This window comes from Sebastes fasciatus, chromosome 2 (genome assembly GCF_043250625.1).
Source record: "Sebastes fasciatus isolate fSebFas1 chromosome 2, fSebFas1.pri, whole genome shotgun sequence".
Lineage (NCBI taxonomy): Eukaryota > Metazoa > Chordata > Actinopteri > Perciformes > Sebastidae > Sebastes > Sebastes fasciatus.
In genome coordinates, this window is record NC_133796.1 from 23,889,043 (window position 1) to 23,900,733 (window position 11,691).

At 41.8% G+C, this 11,691-nt stretch overlaps 1 long non-coding RNA gene across 1 annotated transcript in view; it reads right to left on the reverse strand.

Annotated features, from left to right (window-relative positions):
• LOC141755349 (uncharacterized) overlaps window positions 1-11,691 on the reverse strand; it is a 141,745-nt gene that overhangs the window by 124,020 nt on the left and 6,034 nt on the right. The gene's annotated exons all lie outside the window — the stretch shown is intronic.

The window sequence follows — 11,691 nt, forward strand, 5'->3', positions numbered from 1 at the left end:
GCATGGGCACACATGCGTAGTTTAAAGGAGCCCAGTGTGTCCCAGGTTACACAGCAGCTGGACATGGTCATTATCATCTGAGAACTGTGACTCACGCTGACATTGTCTGGATGGTCAGCTATGATGGGGTGGCATGCTGCGACAAGCTCCAGGTGACTCGCGAAGAGAATGGTAGGGGACGTTAGTTTACGGGGAAAACGAAGACGAGAAAAAGACGAGGCACGGACAGAGCGAAAACAGGACGGTGTGAAGATTTATACAAAGCCATTTTTTTTACAAAGGGTGAGGAAAACAGATGCAAGAGTTACAAAAGGAAGAAAGGCAAGAAGAACAAGGAGTAACAGGAAGGATTTGATAATATGAGAAAAAAGCAGAAAAAAAGAGAAACCATGGCAGAGGAACAGAGAGAGGAAAAGAGACTAGGAGAGAAGAGAAAAGGGTAGAGGAACCTATTTTTCATTTGAACAAAAAGCCCGGCGTCAGGATGAGCAGAATAGTGAGCAGCAGTCTTGTCATCATGTCCCTTTTTCTTCCCAGAACAACCTGTTTGATGTGAACAGAGTAATATGGTGAACAGCGGGGGGTATCCACAGCATCAAAGAGAATTTAAACCACACACTGGCCCATTACAGTATGCTTATGTGTGTGTCTCTGTGCCTGCATAACAGCGACTGACTGCATCTGTGTCAGTATAGCACGCGGCACATAATGACGCTTGATTGTATCCCTTCGCCGCATTGTGACAATTATCAACCAGCAGGGGTTCTTAGCATGATGTGTCTTAACTACCGATCGCAACCAGTACCCCGTCTTTTGTTCCAACATGTAGAGTGTAACAGTGGAAGTAACCACGACGAACTGCTTTTGATGATCCATGGCAGAGATGAGGTACCGGGGACGGCATTAGTTTTCTGCAGGGCTCCGTCGTGGCTACTGTGTTCATGCATCAGCAAACACGCTCCACTCTCTGGCGGAGGGAGGAGGTGTTGAACAGCGCGAGAAGACAAAGCAGAAGAAAGTCACTTCGAACCAGAGTGCATTGATGGATGGTCCACTCGGTTTGGCTCAGAGCTTACATGAATAAACATATAGAGGGCTGGTGTTTGCTGCAACTCCAAATGCAGAAACTCCAAATGAATAGAAAGTGCTTGAAGAATTGTTATCTGATTATGGCTAAAGATTGAAGGGGGTTTTAATTATAGCTGGATTGTTAATATGATGTTTTAAAGGGTACAGTTTTGAACCATGGATTTTCTTTCCCAACTGAAAACAAATTGAACGCCACAAGTGACTACAGCTTGTTCCCTTTCTCAAAGCCTCGTTTTTATTGTCAGCCTCATGCGTTGCACCTTATACAAGATAGAGTAGGTGTATCTATACATGTATGTAATCCCCCGATCAATACTTTTAATTGACATTGCTGCAGAACCTTCTCCGACCTTTTTCCAGCGTCTTGCAGCTCGGCTCAGTGAATTATGGACATTAATTTTCATTCATAATTATGAGAAATAGATTTTCTGGTTTAGCTTTTCTCCGTCTCCCCCAGGCAAGGCCCACACTGAAGCCCAATCTTGTTCCAGTATTGGCCGACAGTTCAAGGCTGCCGTTGTACTGAACAGCTTGCGAGGATTAGTATTTGAATGTGAGGCATTGCTGAAAAATGAACAAGTATGCACGGTCATACTTCTGGATGAATAAACATTAGTGAAATCTTCTGAGACACCATATCACACATGGCTTTCCGAGTTGTTCTGTTTCCCAAAAACAAGTGCAAACTATTGCAAACTTTTTTTTCTGAATTTATCTTATTAGAATGAGGTGAAAGATGCTGAAATGCTCCGTAGAGCTGAGGGGAACTGTAGTCTTGGGTGATAATTCTCAGTGGGTTCTTCACTACAAGCGACCCCTTTCATATACAAGAAGTCATGCGATCCATATTTAATAGAAAAATATTGATTATTAGAGATGTCCCGAGCCGATATTAAAGATCTGCCTTAGGGCCGATCCAGGCACATTTGAATAGATTGGCTAAAATGAATCCAGTGAAAATCCCATCTTTCTTTACTGTACTCTACTGTAGTTTGTCCACATCAGCCTGCTAGTGTTGCAGCGCTGCTCTCCTATACGAAAGAAAGACTCTACAGTGCAGCATTTCACTCGCACGCCAGTGAAAATTTGAGTCCGTGAATGTGAAGGTATTCAACAGAGTCTCACAGGAAGGCGTATAAATAGCATAACATTACACGGACATTCCGCGTCAGGAGGACATATTTTGGGCTTTTCGCGTGTCATTTGGACGCCACCACGCAACAAAACTACAGTAAGGTCCGCAGTTCGGTTTAGGCAACAAAACGTTGTGGTTGGGCTCAAAGTACATAAACTAAGTAAAATATGTACGGAAACAACGTAACATAAGTATGGAAAACACATCACAAATAACGTAACTTACAAAATAAAACACCTGGTCTCTTGGTTAAAGATCCGGTGTTTGTTGGATCCATCCACCTCCCCACCTGCCCACCATAAGCGGTCTTTCTTTTTTCATACTACGTCACTAACCGTACCATTACCGTTACCGTAGTTTTTATACATAGATGTGTTTACATTGCAGTTAGTACAGGATATATGGTGTGCAAATGACACGCTGAAATCAAGATAGCCGTTCTTATTGAACGCTAAATGCCTAGCGCATTATCGCGGCATTCATACGCCTTTTCAGGCGAACGGGCTGAGGTATTTGTGCGCACCAGCGTAAGTAACTGAGTTCTGACACGCGAATCGGCAAAATAACATTACACAAACTCTCTCTTTCTCATTGGCAAAGAGCAATGTACAAAACATTCAACTAGCAGCTCCAACTGCGAGTGGACTTTGTGTTTTTTGGTAATCCCAACAACTCCAACAAAGTTACGTGTGTTCTCTCCAGCTGATCGCGTTTCAGGAGCCGTATTGCACAGGTTTATTCAGGATATTGTCTCCACAGATATAGATCATATGGGTTGGTTGGACTCATTGCAGGTGTGTGTTGACAGAGAAATATTTGATAATTAATGCATGAATTATCTTCATTATGACCTCATTAGCACACCTGATTATGTTTAATATATCATGGTGATTATAGCAGGACATGTTGTTTTGCTTATCACGGCGGTGGGAGAGCGGAGTTTGGAGACAGGCAGCCGGGGAGACGGAGGACGTGGCTCTGCAGGGTTTACATCACAAGTCAGCAGGTTAACAGTGTGCAGTCTCTCAGCTGAGGGCAGCAGATACTTATTTGTGGTTAGTCTCACTGAATATGAATCCATTGGCTTAAGTTAAATTACAAAATAACACATTTTCTCTTACCCCATGCAGATAGTTTGGGTTTTGTCTTTAAAATATCTGCATCCACCCCAATACTACTGAAGTGTCCCTGTTACTCTGGACAATCCACAGATCACACTGTCACGTTCTCATAGGGACTATTTGTTTGGTAAAAAGTAGCTCCAATTAAAACTGTTCACAGTGAGATAGTGAGGTCTGTGGATTATCCAGAGTAACAAGACTTCATTGCTGAAAACACATGTTGCTCGAGTTGTTGTTTTTTTATGTAATTTTTTTTTTTGCTTAAACGACTGATACTGTTGTTTTTTCTTGGGAGGAAAGTCTCTTTGTAACTTTACCATTCATGCATCCTGAAGGAAAAATAAAACTCGGTCAAAACCTGAACCGTATTTGGTAAGTCTATGAATTTGCGGCTAAATTGTTATACAAATAGTCAGTGGTCATGTCTATAATGTTATATCCAGTGGTAGTGGCCGTTCAAGTGGTGACGTACCATACCGTGGAATGCATCTGATTGGTCCCTGGTTTTCTGCTTGCCGTTTCAAACAGGAAAAAGCATAGCGGCCTGCTCGTAAACTTTCTGTTATTCCATCTAAACAATCCACCAAAAAATCTACTTCTGAAAACATTTTAAGTGAGAAATAAGCTATGCCACTGCTGAATCTTGTTTCATTTTAGAACTAGATCGCCTAGTTTGACAGCTTGGTCCAAGTTTCGTGAGCCGGACGCATCGCGCTGGACAGGCTCATTTGCATAAAGGACTGTTCCCCTCCTTTTCATTTTGAAAGAGCAACGGTCAATGAGGAAACTCCAACACTCGGCCGACCAATCATGTAACCCCACCACTCACTCAGTGACAGACTTTTGCGTTTTTCAGGGCTGGCCCTCTGCGGTCCAGCCAAAAGAGGAAAAGGTAATCACAGAGTGATCGTCCTAAAATGTTATCCTTTGACAGGTAAACTCTCCACATCAGATCTGAAGAATAATCCATTTAACACTGCGCAGTGCTAATGCAATATTATACAGTGTTCACTCTGAAAGGCACAGCCCCACCCCTTAACTACATATTGATCTTATCTGTGCAATTTAGCGCTGCCTCTCTTCCCTCCAGCTCCCCTCCCTGGAGGAAAAAGCAATACAGCCTCATCATACACACAGACACCACAACAACATGTACATGTACACACACTGTGGGTGTGATAGAGGGAAGTGTGTGTGTGTGTGTGCGTGTGTGTTTGTGTGCGTGTGTGTGTGTGTGTGTGTGTGTGTGTGTGCGCAGGTGGGGGGGGGGGGGTCACACTCGAATACATGACTAATAGACTGTCGACATAGATAAATGACTTTTTAAGTAACAGAAAATTGCTCTGTATTCCATTCACTGAACAGTAGTTTCCTCTCTTCTCTCTATCTGTCTTCTGTCTTTCCTTCCCTTGTCCTCCGCTCATTCGTCCTCCATTTCTCTGCTCACCATATCTCCAACCTCACGCCCTCTTCATCTCTGAACTTTTGCACCACTGAGTCCTTTCTCCCTCGCCAGTTCTCTTATTCCCGCCCTATTTTACATCTCTTCGGGGGGGGTTTTCCACCCGAGTTTCCAAAGCAACAAGTAGCAACGGTTTGAGAGACTTCTTTTTTCTTCTTCTTCTTTTCATATGTGAAGGAGGACACAGAAAAAGGATCTGGGACTGCACAATGGTGGAATTATGCAAATTAATCCACCCAATGACAATGGATTAGAGCGTGCTCTCTCACAGTTGACAGAAGGGGTTTAGAACGAGCTCTGAGAGTCACTTTAAATGATTCTTGTCTCACAAATCAGACTCACATTCACGCTATGATTTCTGTGTCCACCTATTGCCTTTCTCCAGGCCGGTTGTTTGAATAGCTGCTGTATCTGTGCTCCGTGTAAACAGACCTGACATCTCAATACTTTGTAATAGATGCAACAGTTAAAAGAAAGCAGACAGAGTCTTTGCGCTGAATAACAAGACGTTATTATTGTCATCTTGACACCTCTGCGACAGTGAAATCTCCATATGCATGTTTACATGTGTGAAGGTGTGACAGATTACATTCTGATGAGTGGATTCAACCGGTTTCTCACACATACCTGTGCACTCCTCCACACGTTACTACGATTATATATAAATATCTCATTTGCAGTTTATATGTATGGCACCTAGATACTAATGATCCATATTTCTCTAACAACACGTACTGAAACTGCATTTTACCATGTGAAATCAGATTATTCTTTCCTTTCTTCCATACAAATATATATAATTGCCATCCTGATATCCTTTTTAAAAGCTAATGCTAAAATGTTACTCTTTGTTGTGAACACTACAGGCTCTGCAGAGGCCATAACAATGCCAGCACTTAGTCTTTTATTTCAAAGTGTGTGTTTGTCAGCAACACACCGCAGGCCCAAGCTGGTCAATTTCAATCAGGTTACTAATCACACATGGATATTGTTGCCTATGTTTTACTACGATGTGGGCAAATACAGAAAAGAAATAACAGGTTGTTGTGTTGTTTCTGTGTATACATTGATTTCGCATTTACACTTTTACCCGTCCAAAGCATCTCTCACCTCTGGAGGTGGTTTGAGATCTTTAGACATAGGCTTTATGTACTGACGTTCTTTATAGATTTAAACAAGTCTAAGAAACTACAGCCGTGCTGGCAGCTCTGTGAGGTGGTCACAGCGGTGCTTTGAACTAAATGCTAACGTCAGCATGCTAACGTCAGCATGCTAACGTAAGCCAACCCAATATCACGCAAAAGCATGTAATAGACCCACCTGTCCACCAAAGGCTAGCGTGTCAGTGTCATGTTTTGCCTCACAGAGGCATGAATATTAAAAATGTGTATGAAGATAATCACTAGGAACTAACTAGTCGATTATTTAACTAGTACATTTTTTATAATTTAATGACTATTCGAAAAATCTAAAATCATGACCCATTCCTATTTGAGATAAGTGCGTAAATTAAGTAAAATACGTACAGAAACAATGTAACATAAGTACGGAAAACACCTAAACGTCACTACAAAACACGTGACAAACGTCACTAATGTAAAACACCGGTCTCTCTTCTTCCGCCCGCCATAAGCGGTCTTTCTACCTTTTTATTCTACGTCACTACTTCTGAGCGTAGCATATTCACACAGATGCATTTACATTGCAGTCAGTACAGCCTACATGGCGTACAAATGACACACCTAAAGCAAGAAAATGCTTTTACACACGCCTTTTCGTGGAACCGGGCTGCACTATCACAAAGGCAACATGCTGATGATTAGCAGGTACAATGATCGCCATTTTAGTTTAGCGTGTAATTGCTCATATTTGCTAATTAGCACCAAACACAAAATACAGCTGAGGCTGATGAGAAGAGAACGTCATTCATTTTGCAGATATTTGGTCATAAACCAAACTATTGGAGAACGGATGATGGTGCTACAGGAAAAGTTAAGGGATACTCAGAGTTAGTAGTTTATCCTGAGGGGGGACATGAATGTCTGCACCAAATTTCAAGGAAATCCATTTGACAGTTGGTGAGACATTTCACTCAAAACCACAAATGTCAACCTCATGGTGGCGCTAGATGAAAAGTCAGGGGATCACCAAAGTCATTAAGATTCATCCTCAGGGGAACATGAATGTCTGTACAGAATTTCATGGCAGTGCATCCAGTAGTTGTTCATAGATCCCTACCACTAGCATGGTAAAATAAAATAAGCTCCAGAGATGCGTGATAACGACCGAAGCAAAAAGGTACAATACACAAAACACTCCTGTGTTGCTAAGTTAAACACCATCAAACAAAAGCATTCAGGCAAAAGTGAAATAGCCTGAATGTTGACTTTTGTTCCTCTGTGCCGTGGATGCACTCAAAAAGATCAATTTTCCCAACGTAACGGAGTTTTTGTGTTTGATCTTGCTAACTTGTTGGATAAACAAATGTGCATTATTCAATCTCAAGTGTCATGCACATGTCCGTACTCTCCGGCTGCATTGTGTACAGTCAATGCGTGCGTGCACGTTCACTTTTTGTTGTGTATTTGTTTGTCCTAATGGCTGATACATTATTATGTTTTTACAGCAACTCTCTCACTGATGTGCCGGAGTGATCAGTGTGTGCTCGTGTATCTCGAAGCAACCTAACAGCAGGTTCTGGTGTCATGATGCAGTGCATGCTGCGTGCCTTGAGGTGTATATGTTCATGAAATATAAAACATAATGTGTGTGTTTGTTTGTGTGTGAGAGGAGGAGGTAGAGCAGTAGATAAGAGGAAGCTATAGGAGGAAGGGAGAGACTCAACACTTGTACTTTGCACTGCATCTGGCTATACAGACCCCCCCCCCTTTGCTCCAGTGAAGGTCTGATAGGCATCAGATTTCATAACAGCCTAATAACACCCTCCAAGGGGTCTCAACCTATTCTATCTCTGCAAGAGCTGCCATCATCTTTACCTCCCCGTCAACATCCATCAACCCTTCAACTGACTGATATTGACAATAAAACAGGAGGCAGGATCAGCGGGTTGGCGTGAATATGTGCACACATGCGTGTAAGGTTGCGTGTTGGTGAAGAAGGTCCAAGAGTGGGCACTCTATCTAGCACCACCTCCCAGAGAAGAGCTCGCTGTGCACCTGGTAGCTCTACTCTCACACATGGCGGGATAAAGACAGATTCCATGGAAGCGTGGAGAGGAATACAAAGAGGCAGCCGCACAGAAAGAAAAATGTATAATGATCCCCGTTGTCATAGCCATGACTTTTGGACAGCTCTGGTTACACGCAGCGTGCTGCAGAGGAGATGGAGAATTGTAAGCCTTGTCATGCATCATAAATGTAATACCATATGGGAATGTAGCTCTCACGCGCAGGAGAGAATAGGAAATTTGTGCGTCCCATAAAGAAGAATGTATTGCCTTTTACGAGGCAGCAAAGGACATATTGTGTGGCAGGCCTCATAAACATACCCATGTTTCTCTTATGAGTTTTTCTGAAGATTTGAGGGAAGGCTGTACAGAATGAGAGAGGAGGATTACGGGGCAGATAAGCATAGACACCACTCACATTGCGATGGCTTGAGAAGGGACAGGGAGAAGAAGTCTAAATGGAAATAGATGAGAATGAGATGATGTGATCTGGGATGTGAATGTGAATGGAAAAAGGAGGTTGAAGGTGCAGGCAAAAATAATCATGTATAGGATGTTTGTGCTGATAGATACAAGATGAGCATGCATACCATTTCGCTCACCCCTGCCCCAGAAGGGCTCTTCGGTGGCAATCTCATCGCTGCCTTTTTTTTCCCTCCTAATATTTGCAGCAGAGGTATCAAACAAAAAGTGGATCTTGTGAGCATGGAGGAGTTTTCATCTCGCTGTCTCTGGTGGGATTGTTAAAGCAGACAGTGTCTATAGATCTTTGGGGGGTCACAGCATTCAGAAACCTCCATTTGTTGGTGCCATCATCCCCTTGGTAACAATAAAGGACAATCGGTATGTGTGAATCAGCTTGTGGTAAGGATCTGGACCCCTGCGCCTCGGGGTGAGGACCCTATCATCATCTTTGCTTGCTGCACAGCTCTGCCGAGGGAGCAGCAAAGCTTAAGACATCATGCCCAGATTTGGCAGTGCTTACTTTCAGTATCTCTGGCTTTTTCTCTGTCCTCTCCCTGTGACTTAGCAGCATCTGCAGTGAGGCTGATCAATAGATCACACCAACAAGAGGTCTTGAGGCCAATTAGGCCAGGCAAGCTGGTGTCAGGCCGCGTGTCAATACTGAGGCTTGTCCGCCCTCAGGAACAATGGATAAGGAATAAAAACAGATAGATATTACTGTGTGTGTGTGTGTGTGGGTGTGGGTGTGGGTGTGGGTGTGGGTGTGGGTGTGTGTGCCTGGGTGTGTGTGTGTGCTCTGCAGTTACTGATTTACATTAAATGATCAGCAGCCCATCCAAGAGAAGTTCTAGCACATCTTAAGCTCTTGACCGCTCCCCGTTTTCAGTAAATGCCTCCTTCACTGTCGGGTCTGCTCCTACATACCAAATAGAGCAGAGGAGTTTGGTGAAGGGCGGCTGATCAAATGTCATTGTCCTGCTTTCATGCACAATACTTTAGCGCCCTCTGTTGGCGTGTTCAATCACAACATAATTTACAAAAAAAAAAAGAAAAATCACATAATTTGACTTCACAGTTGATGCAAATGATCCTAGTGGTCACATTTTCAACCAGCTCCTGACAGAAAACAATTGCCATCCCCTGAACCTAACATGTTACAATATTAGTTTAATTTCCCCTCGCCTCTAGCAAAAAAAAAAGAAAAATCACTCCGGGTCTACCCAATTCTGAAATACAATTTATCTGTGTCGGATACCTATCTTGGTTTAATCACGAAGGTGAATTCATTAAGTTAACTGCAAGGTTTATGTGGTGAAAGGGCGAGGTGTGGTGAGGGTTCATAGAAGGAGAGATACAATCCAATTAATCCAGTATTGGTTTGCAAAAGACTTCTGGCCAAGCAATAACTGAGAACCTCTCACACACACACACATATGCACATATACCCTCACTCTCTCTCTCTCTCTCTCTCTGACAATCAAGTTAATTAAAGTAGTTGAACAATCAGGTACCCGGAGTAAAGGCAGAATTAGTCACCCTCAGGCTTAGCACTTTAAATCTTAATCAGACGTACACTAATTAAACTTCATTTCATCAATATAGCCGAAAAATGGAGTATTTTGCTCTCTGATGGTTGTGTGTGAGGTTGTATACAGTGCCTGTGCTGCATGTATGTTTTAGTTTAGTTGTGTCATGCATATACAAGTGCCCAGCCCATGTTGACTCATAAGACACCGAAGATACTGTTGCAGCGGTGAAACATTTGTCCGACAAGAACATAACATTTTACTAGGGCTGTCAAAGTTAGTGCGATAATAACAAATTTGTTTTAATGCCACTAATTTCTTTAACGCATTAATGCAACTTGCGATTTTTAGGTTGTAGCGGGCTCAGTTTTAAAGCAAGAGTGAAGATACTGAATACCTGAGGAATCCATTGGTACCAACCATGTCAGACTAGTTTGTCACAAAGGAGGTTAAATAACGCTCCAAACTTACGCTAAATTTTGGCAAGGAAAAACTGTCCTGGCCATTTTCAAAGGGGTCCCTTGACCTCTGACCTCAAGATATGTGAATGAACATGGGTTCTCTGGGTACCCACGAGGGTACTCCCCTTTACAGATATGTCCACTTTATGATAATCACATGCAGTTTGAGGCAAGTCATAGTCACGTCAGCACACTGACACACTGACAGCTGTTGTTGGGCTTGAGTTTGCCATGTTATGCAGTACCTGTGAGGGTTTCTGGACAATATTTGTCATTGTTTTGTGTTGTAAATTGATTTCCAATAATAAATATATACAAACATTTGCATAAAACAAGTATATTTGCACACTCCGATGTTGATAAAAGTATCAAATACTTGACAAATCTGTACCCTTGAAGATACACTTTGAACAGATAAAAAAAAGATTAATTTGCAGTTAATCACGATTAACTATGGACAATCATGAGATTAATCGCGATTAATTATTGTAATTGATTGAGAGCCCCGCTTTTTACATAGCCTATTTCTGTGTGAATTAAATACTTGACAAATGAAAAGTACTGTGTATTTTCTCATTTAATTAATAACTTGCAAAATGAACATCACAGTTTCAAGTGAAATTATAGAGAAAAAAATGAATAAATATTTCCAGCTGTACACCGACTATGTTAACATGCATGCACAAATATACAGAGTAATCAGATTGAGACAATAGTTTGATTTCGCTGAGTTTGATCAGATTTTCTGGGAAATTTGAGTAAGTATGTGCATGTTATGATCAATTTAGACAACGTAATTGTGTATCACGATATATCTCGATATATTATTTCAACATGATATGATTCCATTGAAAGATGATAAACTATCATATTGAATTATCACCCAGACCTACATGTAACATTACAGTGCAAATACAGAATTTTGTCTTCTATGCCAAGCTCAAGGAATAAAATATGTCACACAAAATGTTCCCTTCCTAAAACAAATTAATCTTTAATCGCATCTACATCTATCCCACATCTATTTTAAAAAGTCGTTAAGATTAAACCTACCTGCCTCTATAGCTAATAATTATGTTTCTGTATGTAACTGTGCACACAGAGCTCTGTGTTAATATAAATCTACTGTATGTTTACACCAGTATACACTTTTATAGATGGATTTTTATATGCAATAGGAGCCACAAGTCGTCATCTATCAACAAACGACAGGCTTAATGCAACATCTTTTCATTTCAACCGTGA